This window comes from Myotis daubentonii, chromosome 2 (assembly GCF_963259705.1).
Source record: "Myotis daubentonii chromosome 2, mMyoDau2.1, whole genome shotgun sequence".
In the NCBI taxonomy this organism is placed as follows: domain Eukaryota; kingdom Metazoa; phylum Chordata; class Mammalia; order Chiroptera; family Vespertilionidae; genus Myotis; species Myotis daubentonii.
This window is the reverse complement of record NC_081841.1, coordinates 162,672,214-162,693,307: the sequence shown is the minus strand read 5'-3', so window position 1 is coordinate 162,693,307 and position 21,094 is coordinate 162,672,214.

Here is a 21,094-nt window from a genome sequence, read left to right as displayed (position 1 = left end):
ACTTTGTAGCTGATGCCAGGTGGTCCTAAGCAGAACAGAAGCAGTGGCTGACCTTGGCCTGCACCTCCTAGAAAGCCCAAAGCCAGCATACCCAGTGGGCAGCTTCAGACCATGTTGAAGCATCATTACCCAACCATCTTCACAAGTGACACACTCAAGGGGCTTGCTCAGCGAGCACTAGAGCACCACTGAAGTAAGTCCTGTTCTTTGGGATTGGCTCCTGCACAGCTGGTCCTCCATGGTAGTTGAAGGTTGGTGGTTGGAGGTTGCAGCCAGTCCTTGTGTTCCCTAAAGGGACCAGGCCTGGAATAGGTCTTCCTCTGGTGGGCCTGTAGTATGCGGGTTCTTGACTTTGTGCAGGAAAGATTTCACAAGATAAGACCAGGCAAATTTGAGAGTACATTTATTAAAGCTGGGGACAGTGACATAGGAAGTGCTTAGGATAGAAGAAGCAATTGGAAAGAGCTTAGGTGGAGCTGCTTTGACTCTCTGGAAAGTGAGAGAAAAGGGGCCTGGGAGACAGGTTCATAGGGTTAGCCTGGGTGGAGCTCTTGCTACTCATTGTTCCCTTGGTTTCAAGTCTTGTGGGGACCCTTAGGAGATGCATGCTGAGAGGCAAGAAAGATGTGGGTGTGCTCCCTGGAGAGAAAGGTACTCTGGGTCTTTCATCTTGAGAGTTTTAAGGCTGGGAGTTTAGGGGAGGTCTTAGGGGAGTGCCACGACTAATCAGCAGACCCTGAGCAACGGATGAATGGATTACTGTGACACACATTTCTGTGGAAGAGAAGACTAAGGGGCTGCTTGGCGATAGAAGGCACCAAACAGCCCCGATTGCCTGCCTCCTCAGGCTTTTATTGTAACAACAGCTTGAACTAAAATTAACCTCTAGATACAATCAGCAGGGTAAGTATCCTTGAGAAAGCACATGCTTCTACAAGGTCATGCTTAAAGACTAAACATAGAGATTCCAGCAAAACACCCAGGGACTCGGACTTGTTTGGAAAAGTCGAGGCAGGGGCTGCCACCTTTGGCAAGGTCCCCTAGAGGCCCACGACCTTCCGGGGAATCCTCCTTATAGACATCCCAACCAAGCCCTGTGCTTCCCCACAGGGGAGGATCTCAATATACTTTTCATCAGCTTTAAGTTGATGCATCAAAATGAGATTTATTTCTTTAACTTCATCTGTCCTTGGGTGTGGTTGGCACAGATGGCACTAATTGGATTTCTGCTATCTATCTTTCCAAGTAGGATGATTTACCCTCTGGTTAGGAAGTGCAAGCCATCCACTCTTAAGTGTCCTCGGCTAAAGAAGATAGGATATTTTTGATTTACTAGAGGGCTGCAAACTGCTTGGTTATTCAAACCTCTGTGTCACTTTCGCTATTCCACTTGTCCTGGCTTACTATCCTGTCTCATTTGCAGCTGATTGGCTGGGAATAAATCTCTCCCAATGATGTGCCAAGAGTAATCAAAGCTCAAGTATAAGAAGAGTGTGTACACAGCCCACATAAGAATGCACCTTGAGTGTCCAGCTTGGGTGATCAAGGATGCTGTGCCACTGGACCCTACAGAACACTTATTACATTAGGACACTCTACCAAACCTGGGAGATGTAGCAGCTCTACCTAATACATAGAAATAAACACAGGGAGGCTGCCAAAATGAGGCGACAAAGACATATGTCCCAAATTAAATAACAGAACAAAACTCCAGAAAAAGAAATAAACAAAATGAAGGCAAGCAATCTACTCAGTGCAGAGTTCAAAACACTGATTATAAGGATGCTCAATGAACTTAGTAAGAATCTTAACGACATAAAAGAGGAGCAGTCAGAAATGAAGGATGCACTTGCTGAAATAAAGAATAATTTACAGCTCTACCGGTTTGGCTCAGTGGATAGAGTGTCGGCCTGCAGACTGAAGGGTCCCAGGTTCGATTCCAATCAAGGGCTTGTACCTTGGTTGCAGGCACATCCCCAGTAGGGGGTATGCAGGAGGCAGCTGATTGATGTTTCTCTCTCATCGATGTTTCTGACACTCTATCCCTCTCCCTTCCTCTATGTAAAAAAAATCAATAAAATATATATTTTTTAAAAAAGAATAATTTATAGGGAATAGACAGTAAAGTAGATGAAGCCAAGAATCAAATCAGCAATTTGTATACAAGGAAGAAAAACTAACAAACAAACATCCCCCACCCCAAACACTGAATTAGAACAGAAAAAAAAAAGGGATTTTTTTTTTAAAGGAGGCTAGTGTAAGGAGCTTCTGGTGCAACTTCTAGCATACAAACATTCAGATCATGGGGATGCTGGAAGGAGAAGATAGAGAGCAAGAAATTGAAAACCTATCTGAAAAAATAATGAAAGAAAAGTTACTTAACTTGGTGAAAGAAATAGATGTACAAGTCTAGGAAGCAGAGTCCCAAACAAGATGAACCCAAAGAGGTCCACACAAAGACACATCACAATTAAAATGACAAAGGTTAAAGACAAAGAAAGAGTCTTACAAACAGCAAGAGAAAAGCAACCCTTGTTATCTAAAAGGGAGCTGCCATAAGGCTGTTGGCTGATTTCTCAACAGAAACTTTGCAGGCTAGAAAGGATTGGCAAGAAATATTCAAAGTGATGAAAAGCAAAGACATACAACCAAGATTCCTCCACCCAGCAAAGTTATCATTTGGATCAAAGGACAAATAAAGAGCTTCCCTGACAAAAAAAGCTAAATGAGTTCATTGCCACCAAATCAATATCATGTGAAATGGTAAAGGGTCTTCTTTAAGAATAATAATAAGAAAAGATTAAAAAAATGAACAATAAAATATCAATAAATACATGTCTATCAATAATTGAATCTAAAAAACAAAACAAAATAAACAAACAAGCAGAACAGAAATAGACTTAAAAATACAGAGAACATTTTGATGGTCACCAGATTAGAGGGAGTTTGGGAGACGGGTGCAAAAGGTGAAAGGATGAAGAAGTACAAATTGGTTGTCACATAATAGTCATGGGAGTGTAAGGTACAGCATAGGGAATATAGTCAATAATATTCTAATTACTATGGTGTCAGATGGGTGGGAGACTTATCAGGATAATCACTTAATAAATTATATAATGTCTAATCACCAAGGTATATATCTGAAATAATATAATAATGCATGTCAACTGTAATTGAAAATAAAAATAATTTAAAAAGAAAAAAGAAAAATAATTAAATATTTCGTTATAATAAAATAATACAATGATTCATTATGCTTATGATTATTCTTCAGTTTTGTCAGACTGTTTTTTAAGATAACAATTGAATTTGCCTTTATTGAAATCTTGTAGCATACAAATGTAATGTTCATTATCATTGGCCTGGAAGATATTCTTTTAAGATAAATTATTGTGGGTGCTTGAAATATTGATTTCAATGGATTTTTATATGTAATCTATCCTAACATGTTGATTCTACAGGTGAAATTATGCTAAAGCAATGAGGCTAAATGAATGGTAGCAGGTGCAGGTAGCAGTTAGAACTCTGGTGGCTGCTCTAGCCTCTACTACTGTGCCCAGTTCTTTCCAGAGTAATTAAAGCCTCATTTAATGAAGTCCTGATTGGACTGTGAGGCAAACAGTTGACTCAAAGTGGACTCATGTGCTTCTCTTTCCTATTAAAATTAACTTATAGCAGAAATGTTACAATTTGAGGATGATGTTAGAAATAAGAGGGCTTGTTAGGGGCAGGAGCAGAGCTGTGCCACCTAAACTCACATAGTAGCAGAGAAAACTAGTCAACACAGGAAACTGTGGAATTGCAACCTTTGTCTCTCCCCAAACTGTTCTTTTTTGTTTTTGCTTCTGCTACTGCTACCAAAACTTAAAAAGCCTTGATGAGGATTAATTAATAATCATTTTGTACAGAAAAAATAAGTATTTCACTAAAAATGTATACCTTATTAAAAGACATTTATTAATGCAACTTAGAGCTGGATTTTACAAATGTGTTGACATTTTAGATGTACTCTTGTCTTTTATAAAATAGAGCCATCTGCTAAAAGTTCTGATCAAAACATAAGCCATTACTTAAACTAACATAGAGCTTTGAAATGAAAGTGTGTATAGCAAGATTCTTTAATTTTCTAATTGCTCTTCTCTGCTATTAAAATTAGCCAGCATTTTATCTTTAATGGGAGCAATTATGAAGAGAAACATGTGCCAGCTAATTTAAAGGTTAGCCACTATGACATGACTAATGCCATTCGGAAAAGAATCGACAAATTGCTAAGTTGTTACAATCAGTATAATTGATTGTCTTAATGAATACCTGTGATATTTAACTCCTCATTTTCTTCAATGGGTCACAACTGTATCTGCACAAAGTAGGAGTTAGACACAATAAATGTTAGTTTTGCCTGTTCAAATATATGCTTATAATAATAACAAGGCTTTATCTTTCTTTTTAAAACATTTTACTTCTAAAAAAGGACAGTTTTCACTTTCAGTTTGATATGTCAGTTTTCTCCCTGGCAGGTGGGGAGCAAAGGAGCTCAAAGTACTCAGGAGGGTAATAACATTAGAATTGCGTCGCCACGGCACTGTGCTCCCCGGGAACTGAGTCTGGGAAAATTCTTCACTGCCACTTACCGGTGACCTTCAGCTTAGTCCTCGTCATCACTCACCTCTCTTCCATGGTAGTTCCATGTAGACAAGGGGAATGAGAGAAGTGGTTTTTAAAAATCCACATTTTCGCTTGGACATCGTGAAGAAATGAAGACTTTCCTTCTTATGTAACTAATGTTTCTTAAATAAGATGGCTAGTAATGGCAGGCTGAAAAATCAATTCTTTCGGGGGGAAAAAAGCCCAGTGGGACTTATATGGCTTACAGCGTTCTTACTATGGCCACATAACCGAAAAGCGTCTGCCCAGTGTTTCTCAAGCCAAAGCGCACATCTGTGCCCCCAGGGTGTCCAGATGCAGAAGCCGTCCTTTTCCTGCCAAGTAGTGCGGTCTGCCCCTTGGTATAATAAAGCCCCTTGAGAAGCACTATGAAGTTGACTGGCTGGCTACTTACTCATCTCTGCCAAATTGTGGTGATTAGTTTATTTTTACAAATTGCTTATTGAATTTTGTGTGTACGTTTGCTCTTCAAAATTGGAACTCCACCTTATGAAAAAAGAACATTGTGCTCAGTTGCATTGTATGGTACCTTTTTATAACAACTCTGTCCTTTGATAGCATATGTAGCCCTATCTCAAAATGTGCAGACTACTGAATTAGAATCTCTTGGCAGTAGGAACCTGCTGATTTGGTTTTTAAACTAGTTTCCAGGTGGTTATTAACCAAAGTGAAGTTTGACAAAGTGAAGTCCACTGACTTAGAGGACTTCCACCTAAAGTTCTCTCCCAATTGAACTGGTTTATTGAACTCTTTGGTTGCCCCTTAGATGTGGCCGCCTCGCTGAGCATGCCCTATGTCTGCTTGCTCTCAAATGCAGTATTACGTGTCCTTTGTGGCCATCCACGTCCTCTAACATGTCTTCACCTCCATTTTTGTGGCTTCCCTCAGTAGACCTCAATATGTGTTGGAGAAAGGAATATCATTTATTGGGCAACTTCAAACCATCAAATATAAATCAGTACTATCATTTTTTCTTTTTTTCTTTTTTAGCTCAGGGGAAGGCTTATACCAACTCATACTGCATCAGTATCCATTATCAATTCTTGTCTATCTATCCTCTCTTGAACACGAAATCACTGAATATCTATGATGAGCATCATCAGGAAGACTAAGGTGCATCAGATACACCCTCAAAGGAGGTTACAGGCATCTGAGTGCAATGATACGAACAGGTGTATGAAGTCAGGGACACCTGGTTTAGCACTGAGGTGATTCTAACAGGAGCAGAGTGTGGCACTAGGAAATTTTGAAGTTTTGAACTTGGACACCAGCGAAGTTTTGAGAGGTCACACATGAATCACTACACTGTCCTGTGGCATTGTAAAGCCTGACTGGGGCTTAGGAGACAAGAGAGCTGGCGTGAGGATGGAAACACTCCCTGTCAGGGTTGAGACTGTGTTACCATGGGAGAATAGCTGAGTGAATTTATAGCAGCAGAGTTCTTGTTTTTTAGTTCCACTATCCTTTATTTTCTATTTGGATGCTATCCGAGTTAGTGGTTCTCCCCACTGAAAATGAGATGACAACTGTAACAGACGATGGAAAGAACACCAGACCGAATGCTTGCCAATTGGTGCGGTTGAGGTCTTTCTTTTCAACTTGGAAATTTAGAGCAAGGAGGGATGTATGTGGGTTGAAGCGGTCCCCTCAGGATCTACAAGAGTCCGCCTCTCATTCCTACTATTTTAGGCAGGTCTTCATCAAATTCTCCAGACAGAATCCTCTCCATTTTTATCTGAAGGCAAAACAAATAGCAAACCTCCAATGAAATATACAGGACCTCTTAGCTATAAACTGAGTTTCCATTTTATTACAAAGTAATACATATACATTGCAAAACATTAGGAAATATGTCATACAAGAAGAAAAGATTTTTTTTTCTTCACCATGTTAACTGTTTTTGGTGTTCAATCCTTTATTTTTGTGATATATACTATGCATATATATTCGTATCAATTTTCACAAAACGAGATCCTTTTGCACAAAGTTTTAGTAATTGAATTATAAATTTAATCTCATATTTTAAGCACCTTTCCCTACCATTTAATATTCATCTTTGGTAGTATTTTAATGGCTGGTAGTAGCTTATTACATATGAGTGTAACATACTTTATACAAACATTTCTCTATTGCTGGACATATAGCATATTTCAAGTTTTGTGTGAGTACAACTATATAGATGACTATAACTACATATATTTCAAAGTGTTAATATTTCCAGTCCAAAGATGAAAATGATCCTTTTGAGACAGAGCTATAGGCTATGAGTTGGCTAATAGACTTTATGCCCTGGCATCTCAATGGTTAAGATCTTATAAAACTGGGCAGAGTCTGAGAGAAGACAGCTCTGAGTTTTCAGTTGATGGCAAACTTGTACTGCTCTTTAAACAGAGGGGATTATTCCAGTCTGTGCAATGAACTAAGTAAATAAGAAACCAGGCAGATGAATGGTTTGCAGACAGAGAGGTTCCGGGGAATTTGGCTTCACTGTGACTGATGTTCAACAATCTTTTTTAAAAAAAGTCTTTCTTCTGTTCACTGAGTAAAACTTTTTAAAAGCCCTTGTTTTAACTTTTTTTTTGTCAAATCATGTTATTTTTATTTTGAAATATTTCTAAGGCTATGAAAAGATACATTTGATAAAACCTCGTTGGAGAAAGCATAGTCATCATTTCTAACCAAAGAACAATTGTGGGAGGGAAAATTCTTTTCAGAAATGCAAAGAATGCCAAGTTGCTGATTTTCAAAGGAGTTGTTAAATAAGGCACAGAAATAAACCGGGGCGGTGGGGGGGGAGACAAGTTATGAAATATTCTCAAGTTTCTGTGAAGTCAAACAAAGTGTATTGCAGAGTTTGATAGCATAAGATCAGGTTTGCATTTTTAAGATATGTGTATCGATTAAAATTACAAAACTTCATAAATTTTATTTATAGTATGAACCTCTTAAAATATTTCATTTAACTCTGGGTGCCATCCTATCTAATAAAGAGCTAATAAGCTAATTAGACCAGATGGCGGAACGACCTTCTGGGACAACCTTCCAGAATGACCAGTGGGGGGCGGGGGGCCACACAAGGCAGCCGGGGCTGCTGTGAGGGCCGAGCCCCTTGCACGAATTTTGTGCATCAGGCCTCTAGTGTCTAGATAATTAGAATAAAGTCTTATGTGTATGCAACTCTAACGCCATTAGAAATCATTACAGACTCAATATTACAGTTGAAGAAAAGAAAAATGAAAAACTCCCACTAACCTTCTGATATACAAACATTCCTCCTACAAGTAAAAACTAAAACTATCTTAAGAATAAAACTATTTCAATATCTCCGATTTAAAATTATTTTATCAAATCATGCTATTTTTTTATTTTGGAATATTTTAAGACTAATAAAAAGATACATTAATTAAACATCTTTAGAGAAGTAATAATTAGTAGTTCTAACCAAAGAACAATTTAGCCTATATGTTAAATAGAACTTACACTTATATATGTATATGGATCCTCCAACAATTTGGAAATAAGGGAAATAGAAGCAACATCTGTGAGTTATATTAATTAAGACTGTGATTGATCTATAATAATGATGATGTGTTTAAAAGAAGAACATATCAACAGAGGGAAAATAATTAATAAACAAAGGAGTCAAATGAGCAACCTTTGAGAGTGCATATGTCTAGCTCTCTTCAGAAAGACACTGGGTTTGGAGTACAGGAACATGCCTGTTCCTCAGAGAGGTGTTCTGAACTCGTGTTGGGGGAGGGGTCATTTTTCTGGGCTTGTCATTTAGAAATAAGAAAAGTCTGACTACTCCATAAATAATAAATGTTACAGCTTTGCACTCACAATTTTCTTATCTATCTTAAACAGAGCCATTCAGTGAGTAGCTTCTACTTCCCTTGCCTAAGAACACTTTTTATCTTTGTCTAAGTATGAATGTGGTATCTACATAAATAGCTTCTAGCACAGTCGGGTGAAATACCTAAGTGTTAAGATGATTACTAAAGTTCACTTCCTTAAGTGAGAGTATAGTAAGAATTATAAGGTTCCAAGAGTGCAGAAGACCAGGATAGAAGGCAAAGCATGAATGATTTCAGGGGCAAGCTGATGTGTTCCAAATCTCTGTAAAATGTTTCCTGAATATGAATAGTGATTGCATTTTGTTTAGAAGGCTCTGCTTTTAAGAGAGGCCAGTCTAATGCTGTGTTCACAGAAGGGCTACTGGAGATCCGTAAACACATTAAGCCAAAAGATAGCTTTTGAGCAGCTTATTTCAAATGTGACTGAGTGATTTCAAGATGCTGCCAATCTGATGTATATTTGTTTTTCTTTCATATTATCCACAGGGCTCCTAAAATCCAAGAAAAGTAAAAAAAACAAAACAAACAACAAGAACAACAAAAAACACCTACAACAAAAAATCTGCTAGGACAATAGGAAGAGAACCACCCCGGGCTAGCAAATTCAATCAACATTCAGGGTAACATATTTTTCTCTTCTATTCATCTGCATTTTTCTGCTACTATGCAGATTCTTTAACTTTAGTAGTATCTTTCACTCCTTTAAATTTTTTAAAAATTTCCATCTATTATAGGTAGTTTTTCCATATTTTAACTATTTACTATTATTTTTAAAAATATCATGTTTATTTCATGAATATAATATTTTCTCTTTTTAAGGAAAAAAAAATAGTATTTTAAAGTTGCCCTTGCTTCCTGCTTTAGCTCTTTTCGTTTGAGACATTGTCTTTTTTTACTGTGTATGGATGGTGGTGTCTTTTAGTGAGTTTTAGTCTTCTCTTTAGAGTCAGAGGTTTCCTCAAGTGTCTGCTGATTTCTGAGTGGCTTAAAAAAGAGCCAGTACGGCAGTGTGTCTGTCAGGTCAGCTAAAATATCTGTAGTTTTTGTTTTCTCCAGAGTGGTTCTCCAATCTGCCTTGATGGGCCGGCGAGTCTCCAGGTCAGGATGGGTGAAGAGGACTCGTTCTGGCATGTGTGCTGTCCCTAACTCCTGCCCTCATCTGTGCCTGGGGTCCCTAGCAGGACCTTTCTGGCACAATTTCTGTGGGGGATACACCTCCCATCTTTTGCAGGGGTAAAGGAGGGGATATTGCTTTGGTTGAATAAAAATCAGACCCTCCCATTGCTCTAAACATAACATGTCAGCCAATCCTTGTCTCAGTCTCTCAAGACTTACCCTACTTTCCATCTCACCTTCAGGGATCCTGGTTCCCTGGAGTGAATCATCATCCTATCAGCATGCACTGCTTCAGACCTGGGCTCTCTGCCCTGCTGGAGTGGCTCAGGTGGTTTAGTGTCCTCCTGTGCACTGAAAGGTTGCCGGTTTGATTCCTAGTCAGCACGTACCTGGATTGCAGGTTCAATCCAAGGTTGGGGTACATATGGAAGGCAACCCATCGATGTTTCTCTCTGACATCTTTATCTCATTCCCTTCCTCACTCTAAGCATGTCCTCGGTTGAGGGTAACACACACACACACACACACACACACACACACACACACACACACACACGACATGGGTCTCAGCTTTCTTCGCTTTGTTAGGTCACTTTCATCTGCTTTTCATCTTCAAAGATTTATTGCCAGCTCTTATCACTGCTATGTCAGCTCCTGATCTCTTTGTTCTTGTGTGTTTATCACTTTTATTCTACTTGTCTCATGTTTTTCAGCTGATTTCATGACTATTTATTCTATGATCTCTGTAATGGACATAGGCTATTCTTGTGGGTATGGCAACCCTTTTTCTCTTTAGTCCAGGAAATCTTTCTTACTGATGGAAACCATTCCATGGGATTTGGATGGGGTGATCCCTCTTCCCAGCTCCCTATCCCGATTAGCAAGGGAGAACAGTGTTTGAGGCTTCAGCCCTGTTTGTGCACACACCTAGACTTGAACTTCTAGTGCAGTGCCTCAAAACAGAAGGGAAAGTTGACAACCAGGCTTGCGAGGGTCATTTGGGCCACTTTCCTCTTTGATGAACCTGCTTCCTCCCAACCCATCTCTAACATCAGGAGTACCCTGCCAAGTCTATGCCTTGCTGTCCAGGCAATACTGACCGCAGGACCAGAAAAAGGAGGCCCATGTTTGCTTCCCCCATATGCTTATTTCTGTTCTGCTATTACTTTCACTCCACAAAGGACATGATGCAGCCATGTGGTCCCAAAGTTATACAATTGTCTGGCTTCACCACATGTCTCGGATGTGGAGTTATTAAGTCATACCACATGTGGGAGATCAGCAGCCCTGGATACACTGCTCCAAGCTCTACTGTTTCTTTTCAGCGTCTTCTTGGCAATGGTTTAGAAATCTTGTGGTCATAGTGAACACAGGGTCTCCCTTGTCAAAGACAAATAATAGGACAAAGGGTGACAGTGACAATCAATGCAATAGAAGTGACATTAATTACTTGTGGAGCTGAGACACCTATTTCAGTTGAGAAAACTGGGAAAAGCACTCTCTCTTTTTTTTTTTTTTTAAAGACCATGACTAATAAAGAGTTCCCAGCCTTCTCTTGAAGGAATTCTGTAGTGTGACAATTCTGATAGCCAAGAAGTTCTTCATTATGTCCAACCTAAATTACCTCTGACTTAATTTAATGCTACTTTATTTCATTCAATTTACCATGGAAAGGGGAAAAGTAATATGTTTCAAGTTCATAGGAATGCTTCATACACTTGAGAACAGTTATTAAGCCACTCCAAGTTTTAGAAAAAACTCCAACCCTGACGAATATCCTTCTGAAATGACTTTTAGATTGGGTTCCATGGGTGATGTTTCTCTCAGTAAAACATGACCTGACTGAGCTTCCAGAATTCTCTCATCTCTTCTGATGTTTTGGTTACACATTTTTTTTTCCAACTAGGCATGTGCTCTAATCACACTTTATAAACTTCCTTTACAATATTTACATACTCAAAATATATAGCTCTTTAAAAAAATATAACTTTACATTAACTAAAGCAGATATCATGGTCATTCAAAAGTGATTACTGGCTAACTCTGGTCTTATGAAAACATAAACATTGGTCTCCTGGGTTGAATTTCCTCTTTCATATGGTCACAATTTGGAAAACCGCTGTGTAGACAGGAGTGTTGTTGCCGGAGACACTGCTGGGAAGCAGCCCTAAGTGTGCCAGTGTGGTTTGTTTGAGATAAACAAATACACAGTGAAAGCACAGTGTTAATCAAGTGCAGAGGAGAACAGTGTTGGGGACTGTGTCTGGGATAAAAATACAGAGCAACTTTCTAAAACTTCTCTGAAAGCACATAGGCACCTCAGGGTTTCTGTTTTTAGTTCAAAAACATCACGCCATAAAATAATTAATGGCTGCCCATGGTATTTTGACATGATTGACCTTTACAGCTGAGATATGGAGACCTAACAGAGAAGGATTACTTAATAAGGATGATTTAGTAGGTGCTAAGTACTGAAGACAGGGCTAAGTATTTAATCATCTTTAAAATATGGAAGACTATTCATTCTATAATCCCGGTAATGGATATTGGCTATTTTTATTACCCAGCATCCCTTTCTCCTTTTAGGTAAGAAAATATTTTTCTGGTACAGGCCTTGCCTCGCTGAAGACTGCATGCCCCTGGCCGCAATAACTGTGGACAGCCATGAGGTAGGTATTTTGGGGATTTTTCGGCCAGTTCCAGATAAGGAAAAGGGACATCTCAGTAGTAGAAGCCTCTACTATACAGAGAAGCAAGAACTCCTGTGTCAATTAATTCTGCTCCCGACCACTTTATTTTTTTGTTTTGCCTATTTCCTTTGAATTTTGGTTATAGTTAAAAGTGCCAGTGAATTGGATCTATCAGAAGCACTCCACTTTACAACCAAGGAATATGAGGAATGATTGTTTAGTGATTTGCCCAAGGTAATACACACCTTTGGAGCTAAGCTTGATGTCCAGCTCTCTTAACCTTTGTTCTTTGAATCCTTATTTCCTGGCTACATGTAGTGTGTCAGACCTAGTAGTAGATTGGCAGGCCTCCCCTCATGGAGCTTACAGTCCATCTCTCTTTAATTTTCCGTATCAGTCTGAAGGGTGTTTTGATGATGCTCTGTATTTTTAAACAGTTTAAAGTCTCCAAGAGAGTATTTCTAGAAACAATATTTTGTTATAATAAATTAAATTGCAAAGAAGAATGTGAAAAAATTTCTGTAGAATCATGAATATTAAATTTAGAAATATGAAATGTTACATTAAATCTTAAAACCCCATTTGTAGCTGTTTAAACCTCATTTTGTAGCTGAAATAATATAAGCACTAGGACGATTAAGTCACTTTGTCAAATTCATACTCCTTTTAGTCTATTCTTAAAAAAAGGTTTATTGTTTGTAGTTTAACTCATTATCAAGATTGTGTTATAGTGAAGTTAAATACCTTATTCTTGTCTACACTTATATGCATGATATCTTTTCTTAAACACTTATAATTCCTATAATATTACGTTAAATATCCTAAAGGCTAAATAAAGACTCTTAATGGAATGATTACTATTAAAATATCTCATTGCCAATTGCTTACATTGTGGGAAGAGATATAACAGACCCAAGGTTCTTCCTGTTCTTTCATCCTGCCCAGAAGTTGCAATAACCCTTCATCTTTTGTTGATCTCAAATGCCCCATACATATAATCTCTAAAACCTCCCTTTAAGACAAAGGAACCCAAGAAAATTTAACATGACTAGAAGAAAAAATGTTAAGTGTAAAGTACACCTAACTTCTTTATCTCTTAGATGCAAATGCTTCTTGTCATATTCAAATGTATTGTCACATACCAATTTATTTAGGCAGAGGGCACAGAATTTAATTATTGAGATAGTCCAATATGAGCCAATTCACACTCACAAAGAAGTATGTCCATAAAGTACCAAGTGCCAAACAAATATGAAACAGTAGGCATGATATCTTTTGTGAAATACTTATAAGCAGAAAATGTTAACTTTGAGAGAATACAAAGAGCTTTCATTTTCCATTTAAATACTATCCAAGTCTACAATGAGCGTTTGCCATAGCCAGGCTCCAAGGCAGCTCCCAATGACTCCTACTTCCTGGATTTATGCTTTTTTGTAGTCGTCTCCCACATGGCATCAGGGTTAGTCTGTGTGACCAACAGAATATGTTAGAAGTGATGGAATGCCACTTACCAGACTATTCTTAGATTGTTTGCTCCAGAGGGTACAAGAGCAGCTTATGGTGAGATTCAAGTAGAGAGGAGCTGAGACCATCTGCCAATAGCCGTGTAGTGAGCCAGCTTGGAAGAGCATCCTCCAGGCACAGGCAAGCCTTTGGTGACCACAGGCTTGTCTACCATCCTGATTGCAATGTCATGGAATCCCTGAGAGAAAACTATTCAGCTAAGCCATTTCCTGATTTTCAATACCCAGAAACTGTGTGTGGTAATAATTTTTTGCTCTTTTAAGATATTAAGATTTGGAGAAGTTTGTTACCTAGTAATAGATAACTAATACAGTAAGAATATCTTTTTGGCGGGGTATACATATATAACAATATATCCAGGTTAACTATTTATAGTTAACACTAGAGGCCCAATGCACGAAATTCATGCAAGGGGCTCAGCCCTCCCAGCTGCAGTGGCTTCCCTCAGCCCTCGCAGCCCTGGCTTCGTCCAGAAGGTCTTCCAGAAGGATGTCTGGAAGGTCGTTTGGCTTTTTGGTCTAAGTAGCATATTAGGCTTTCATTATCATAGTTAATAAAATGCACATACTTAAAGTATACAATATTATAAGTTTTGAGATGTATATGACATATTTATATCTGTAAACTATCACTAAAATTAAGATACATACATCCACCATCTTTCCAAAAGTTGCTCATAACTTTTGGTTATCCTTTCTTCTTGGCCCTTCCAGCTCACATATCCCAAGGCAACCACTGTCTGCTTTCTGTTGCTATGTATAACTTTTAGATTAATTTGCATTTTCTAGGATTAGGTGTAAGTAGAACTGCATAGTATCTGTTTTATTGTTTGGCTTTATTTATTCAGCATAATTATTTTGAGATTCATTCATGTTGTCACATGCATGTATCAATGGTTCATCCCATTTTATTGCTAAGTAGTAATCCATTTTATATACAATATTGGATATTCTACAGTTTGTTTATCTATTCACCTGTTGACAAACATTTCAGTTTTTTATAGTTTTGAGCTATTACAAACAAAGCTTCTATAAACATTGGAGTACAAACACTTTAGCAGATATATACTTTCATTTGTCTTCAGTGAATACCTGGCAGGAGAAATGGCTGGGTTATATGATAACTATATGTTTAACATTGTAAGATACTGCCAAACTGTTTTTCTAAAATGTTTGTGTCATTTTACATTCCCAGAGAGTTCCCGCTCTTTTGCATGATATCTTTTTTGCATTCTTACCAAAACTTGGTATGATAAGGCTTTTAAATTTTAATCATTTTAATAGATTTGTAGTTGCTTACTATTATACTTTTAGTTTACATTTTCTTAATGATTAATAATGTTGAATATCTTTACATGTCCTTAGTTGTTATCCATATATCTTTTATTTTGAAATTTTTGTTCAATATTTTGCCCAGTTTTTTTTGTTGTTGTTGTTATTGTTGTTAGAGTTTTAAGAGCTCTTTATATGTTGTCTATCAGGCACATATGTTGATTTGCAAATATTCCCTTCTCATCTGTGACTTGGCTTTTCATTCCTTTTCATGGTGCCTTTAATAAGCAAAAGTTCTGAAATTTGATGAAGTCCTACTTATCAATTTGGTTTTTATAATAGATTATCGTTTGCTACCATATCAAAGAAATTTTTGCCTAACCAAGGCAAATATTTTCCCCCCTATGTTGTCTTCTAGGAGTATTATAATTTTACACTTAACGTCTAAAATTTATTTTGAATTAATTTTTATGGAGTATAAAGTATTAATCAAAGTTCATTTTTTGCCAATGTATATGCAATTGTTAAGCATAATTTGTGGAAAGATGATCCCTTTCCACAGAAATGTCATTGTGCTTTTGCCAAAAATCAGTTTTAATATGTAATTTTAAGGGGAGAGAAATATTTGATCTTCTGGAAAAACTTACAAATGAAGACTGTTTTTTAAATTTGAAACAAGTATGTTTAATAACAAAAGTAAAATAAGTAAAGGCAGAAAACAGACATAAATATTAGAATCAATCATAATATTACTGGCCAGAAATAGCTAATGATTTTCTAAAAATACAATTTATCCATTTACCTTTTTAATAAAAATTGGGTCTGAATATATTCTTAAAAAATATATTTGCATTGATTTCAGATAAGAAATGAGAGGGAAAGAGAGATAGAAACATCAATGATGAGAAAGAATCATTGATTGGCTGCTTCCTGCATGCCCCCACACTGAGGACCAAGCTAGCAATTGGGGCATGTGCCCTGAACAGGAATTAAACCATGACCCATAGGTCAATGCTCAACCACTGAGCTATGCCAGCTAGGCTGAGTATATTCTTTTGAAATCTGCTTTAAATATCACTATATCACAAATGATTCTTGATACCATTAACACCTTCTCTAGTATGGTTTTTAATGAAACCATAGTTCTGACCACAGAGTTCAGATAGAGACAGAATATATTCTTTTGTATCACCAAATTCAGAAAGTCATTATTTGAGGAAATTAAAAACTGGATAATTGATTATTCAATTAGAAGTTTTCTTTAAATTATTAAAAATACATTAACATTGTGACTTTTTTCTTTCAGTTTATGTCAGCATTTCTGGATTTTCCATGCCAGCAATTTGCCTAAATTGTTCATTTTTCTTTACAATATAAAGGAGAGAAAAATAACCTGGGGACAATGTTTTTATTATAATGCAGATTTTAATATTAACAATATTAGAATTCATATGAAGTCACTTTTAGGAGCTTGCAGCTAAAAATTAGGGGGGTATAAGTGGAAATTTGCTTCCTAAACTTTTTGGATCTTGATTCTCATAGTCACTTATAATGATGTTACTGGAACCCATCCAGGATTACAAAAACTTCCAGGCTCATTGAAATGCAGACGGATAATGTATTTCCAAAACCACATGAAGTCCATCTGCAAATAGTCAAATTAGCACTTAAAGATAGAGAGCACTCTACAAATTTCAAATCAATTCCATGAATGATTCAATAAAAGTAACAAAGTTTCAGTTATCCCAAACTACCTAGCCAGGCTGGAACACACGTTAATCTTCTTGTACAGAAATGTGACCGGAGAGAAATGAGGCTGTATTAATTGGCTTGCACTAGTCAAGTTTTGTTACTTGTTCTCCCACTATCACAATAGAAGAAATGAAAGTAGAAAGGATATAAATTAGCTCTGCTAGGCCAGTTCTGAAAGGATTTTAAACACCATTTTCTAAGTTAAAAAGGGTAATGCCAGCAGGGACTTCCTATTGAGGAAGCATTAATTTAGGATTTTGTAAGAAAGATATTAGGACATCTAGATGTATGTAGATAAAGCTGAAAATCATAGAGCATTGACCAAACTGAATAAGTTTGTGCATTATAGGTCTCCAATGGGAAGCTACAAGCTTGGGATTCATGCTATGATTCATCCTAAGGTCCTCCCTTGTCTCATGGTCAAAGACTGAAAACTACATTTCCCAGATTTCTTCGCTGCATAATTTAAATTTAATTCCAAGAGGGTCAGTCAGGAGAAATTTGAACAACAGAACTGAAGTCTTCCCCCCCCTACCCCCTGGCAGCAGCAGGTGAGATGTTTGGCAAACTATAGACATAAGGTTTGCCGCATCTTCTGGGTGAGTTTATGTGAGTCATCTGCCTAAATGCTGAAGGGGACTAAGAGCTTCATAAACACCTTCCGGAATCTCCACTCTTTCTGATTTCCTGACCTGTATTCTCCAGACTGCAAACAGTATTTTAAGTATACATTTCCCTCTATTTAAACCCTTTCTGTTAAAACAAGTAGAATGGTTTTTGTTTTTCCACCAAAATGTGACTAATAGACCATTTAAATGCTAAGGTTATGCAGTATCTTAGCATCTCTGCATAGTGTACACATTTAGAGCTTCATATATAAGTCAAGTTTCTTTTATAACTTGCTTCCTGTATTGATGGTTGACAAGAAGCATGAGCAGTGGCACAGTTCTAGCTGGTTCATAACACAATGTCTTCCAAAAAGTAAGATATTGGGAATAAACATTCCATATAAACACAATATGAAAACTATCTGAAATAATTATCTAGATTATTAGATTATTTCATATAATTATCTAGATTATTTGGATTTTCCAGGGAAGGGAGGTACAAGAAGAAAAAACTTTACCTAGGATTGTGGTTACTTCTTTCTTCTCTAGTCAAGATATTTCAGACAAATTTTCCACAGCAACAATCCAGAGGCTAGAAATAGGCCCAATTGGGGGGAGGGGGAGAATCTTGCCACAAACTGAGATGAATGACCACTTTCTTTCTCTAAATAAGTATTTATTGTAAACAACAATAGAAAACACAGATTTAAAAAAAATAGACCAATTTTTTATCAGTGTCCTGTTTGACATCTTATTGATACTTACTTCATTAAGAAGACTCAACTTAAAAGAAATATTTAGGACTTCTAACACTGGCAAGCAAACTTTGTTTCATGGAATCGATTCAGGATAAAAACTGTACATGTATTAGGTGACACATTTTATTCAAAAATGTAATAGCTTTATTGAGCCTTCCAGGGGAAAAATACATTATTAAGAATATGTTCTTTAACACTTAGATTATTTGAATTATTGAATGAAAAATTCAATGAAAAATTGGTGTCACTTTGAAGCTGTATTGGGCTAAGTCACAAAACTTCCTGGGATATGTGTTAGCACCTATTTATCCTTGTTTATGTCTGACAATTAAGGAAAAACTACAAAATTTTATTGAGTGACACGAAGTCATTCAAACAAACAACCTGAACATGAATGAATGCAAAAGCATGTCTTGACCCCAAATAAAAAGACAAGATTTTATCACGCTAATTTATCCTCAAATTTACATATCTTACAATACCAGTTTCAGTGGGACATTTATTTTTCTTTGACTTTCAAAAAATATTCTAAAGTTTATGTGCAAAAATGAAGACAATATTGGAAAAATATTTTGAAAAAGATGTGCTCATCACAGGTCACATGCTATCAAGGACTAGAAAAACTGTGGTGGAGATTGGGGAGCCTTGGCAAACATAGCTTAGATGAGTGATTTTCAACCTTTTCATTTCATGGTACAAGACTCATTACTGAAGCTCTGCAGCACACCAAAAGTATTATACATTTTTTGCTGATATGACCAAAAATATAGGTATGATTTTTATTCATTCACACGGATGGCTATTGTTGTGTTGACTGTTGTCATTTTTTTTTATTTAACAAGAGAAAAGAAGTCAGTGCTCCTGACTAAATAGTCAGGTATTGCATGTTTTAAAAATTCCTGCCAGGGCACACTAGTTGAAAATTTCTGGCCTAGATCAATTATACTACATTCTTAAAAAAGAACACTGTAGCCACAAAAACAAAAAGGTATATATAGGGCCCAGAAAGATGTTGGGAATATATCTTTAATGGACAAAACAACAACTTGCAGACCAATGTGTTTTACATGATTTTATATAAAACTGCATATATGCTCAAATGCAGGTTATGTAAATGTCTGCATTAACCTAGAAAACCTTAACAATATGCCACGCTCCTAAAGTTGTCAAATCTAAGACATAGTGGGAGCTGAGGCAGACATTTTTGTATTTTCAGTATCATTCTAATTAAAATGCAAGAAAATCCATTATGTACTGCTTTCTGCTAATGTAAATAGACATGTACAAACTCATACAGTATATATACATTTATGCAAGAAAATAACTTTGATGTAAACATGACTGCTTACTTTTAAGGATGGATCTTTTTTATAGAAATGGCCTTTATTTTATGCAGAGAAATTTTGATCTTATGTAGGCCAATTTGGGAGCTGGAGTCAGAGAAACCTGCAGTGCTTTGCATGATAGAGAAAGGTTTGTGCGCTGCGCACACCGTGGTGTGAGTTGGTACTGTCAGGGGTCTGATTTCAATATTGCCTCTCCTACCCCTACAAAGTCCTGAATAAAGGCTACCTGGTTCGCTAATGTTTTGTATGATTGAATTCTCTTGGCACAACTCAGAGTCAATTATAGTGCAGTTCAAGGGCTGATGCAATGGCAATGGGCTTGGAGAAGGGGATATGGAAAGTAAGACTCCAGGAACTTTCAGAAATCTAGAATATGGCTCACGTTTTCCCTGGGGTGTGGATGTGGATGGGGCTTCAAGGAGAACATTCAAACAGCTTTACACGTGTTACTCAGAGTCTGCACAGCAAGAAGGCTGGTCCTATGCCTAACAAAGCTTCAAAGTGAGATATAGTAGTTATCCAGTTATTCTGAAAGCTGAGCAGGAGTGATTGAAAAGAGGGTTCAAGAGGGAAGATAAGATCCCAATTTAGATGACATTCTAGGAGGAGTGGAGCAAGGGAACCAGAGGCTGGGATGGCAGAGGTTTGTAGGCAGCCATCAGGGGAAGCGTTGCCTGAGTTAAGTATCTGCAGTGAGAGATCCCCAGCAATGAAGGAGTCGTGATTGAAGAAACCACAACCATTCCCTAAGAAACAGAGTTAGTCTGAAACACCCCCAAGCCCAGAAGTATCAATGCCAATGCCAGGTCAATGCTAGAGTTAAGCAAGATGCTTTTGTGCTGCAACCATTTTCTTTTCTGCCCTTAAACCTTGGAAGTGCCAGAAGCAGCCTACACGCGAGGGAATGGAAAGACTGCTAGATGTGAATATCAAGTTTCTGATTTCTACACCAGTCCTAATAAATTAAAGAACATGCTCCCTTCCCCCAACACAGACGTGCTTGAGAAAGAAAATAAAGAACATACTAATATTCAAGATCCAGTGGTTTAAGACAAATACTGACCAGTTAAAAATATATTTTAGTTTAATAGATTATTTTCTCTATAATAAATAAGATTTATTTACTTAACATTTACTGAGTGCCAAATTTTTGCCAGGCACTGTTCTGGGCATGGAGAAAATAAGAAACAAAATGACAAAATCTGACCCTCAGGGATTTTAATTCCCAATGGGGTGATCAGAGTAAAAATATAATGCCAAATAGCAACAAGTTCTATTATGAAAAATAATAGCCAAGGTGATAGAGTGACAGGATGCAAATTAACACAGAGACATCAGGTTACTTATAGAGTGGAAAATTTAGGTAATTTGAAATAAATGAGGAAATTAATCATGTGACTATCTTAGGTAAGACCCATCTGATCAGAGAGAAGATGGGTTGCAAAAGACTGAAGGGGGGACAATCTTGGCTGGGTTGAAAAGAACAAGGAAGTTCTGTAGTTAAGAC